Below are 1,305 nucleotides of genomic sequence, written 5' to 3'. Positions count from 1 at the left end.
GTTAAGTTCATAAAGAAGGTTGATCTAAGTCAGTTTCTTAATGATACGCTACCTGATTTTCCCGATCCCCTGTTTGGAACTCGCTCTGATCCTGCTCTCATTACAGTTGTTATGCCCTCTGATAAAGAGGATGGATTGGTGTTAATGGGCTTATCCCTAACGTTATTTCGTCTTTCTTATGGTACAAAAGATGGTTACCGATTACAAGATCGGGTTTCTTCCCTTTATAACAACCTTGAACAAATGGGCAAGGTTGATAGACTGTACAAGCTTGACTTAAACGCATCATTAACGATGATTCCAATCAGTCTTATTTTAGATAAGGTTAAGCCTTTAGTTGGAGATGGTTCAGTTTATAAACTCATATCATCTTTTCTTACTCTTCCTATCTATGATGATAATGGAAATCTTAGGTCTGATATAACCTCTGGTATGCCCCCTTTGGGAGAAATCACTAGGGTCTTATTCAACATTGTTTTAATGGATATCTTCGATCGGGAGTTTCCAAAAAGGTTTCCTGGGATAGCATTTTCTAGATTCATCAATGAAGTTTATATTTCGACTAGAGATAATGATGATGTGCTCTTCGACCAGAAAGCTGGATATGCGCTATTGGAAGAACTCAGTCTGACTGGAAAGATCGTGTCTATTGGTCCTGGTGATGATCCCATTATGTGTTATAATACGAAATTACTCTATTTGGACTCAGATGGTAAGGTACAGGTGTGCGATCCAATGGCATATTAATTCTCAAGGACATCTATATATAAACGCTAGTTTAGAAAGAATACGCAAGAAAAGCACTTCGAATTGTTGATTCATCGCCAGAGATGTTCGATCCTCTAACAATACTTAACAAGGAAAAAAGAGGATAGGAGAGTGATGGGATGAATAGTACAATAACCTTTCCCTTATATCAAAGCAATAGGAAGATCCATTTTGGAATCAGAAGAAGCAGGAGTAAGAGGCAATAACGAAGAAGATTCAATAGGAAGGGAAAGAGGAATACCTGGATCTTCCGAAGAAGGCAATTGATGTGAGGTCATTGGTTCCGTAAATGGAACTTTCTTCCTTCGTCTCTCATACGTTTTGTAGGACGCCCGCCCCTTTACATTTAATCACTTTTTTTTTTTTCTTCCTTATGAATCTGTTTTCTTTGGCTACGTCTTCCACCCATCGAGAAGCTAGTTTTCATCTGTCAGCTTTTACCGCTTTTGAATGTGCTATGTGTTCACCTCTGTACCAGCCCTCAAGAAAAGGCCCGTATTGTTTCTATACGAGAATTGTGTGTGGTAAATGCTTAAA

The sequence above is a fragment of the Durio zibethinus genome, unplaced genomic scaffold (assembly GCF_047325235.1).
Source record: "Durio zibethinus cultivar Kanyao isolate XHJ-2024 unplaced genomic scaffold, ASM4732523v1 HiC_scaffold_30, whole genome shotgun sequence".
NCBI lineage: Eukaryota > Viridiplantae > Streptophyta > Magnoliopsida > Malvales > Malvaceae > Durio > Durio zibethinus.
Note: the sequence above shows the minus strand (reverse complement) of the source record.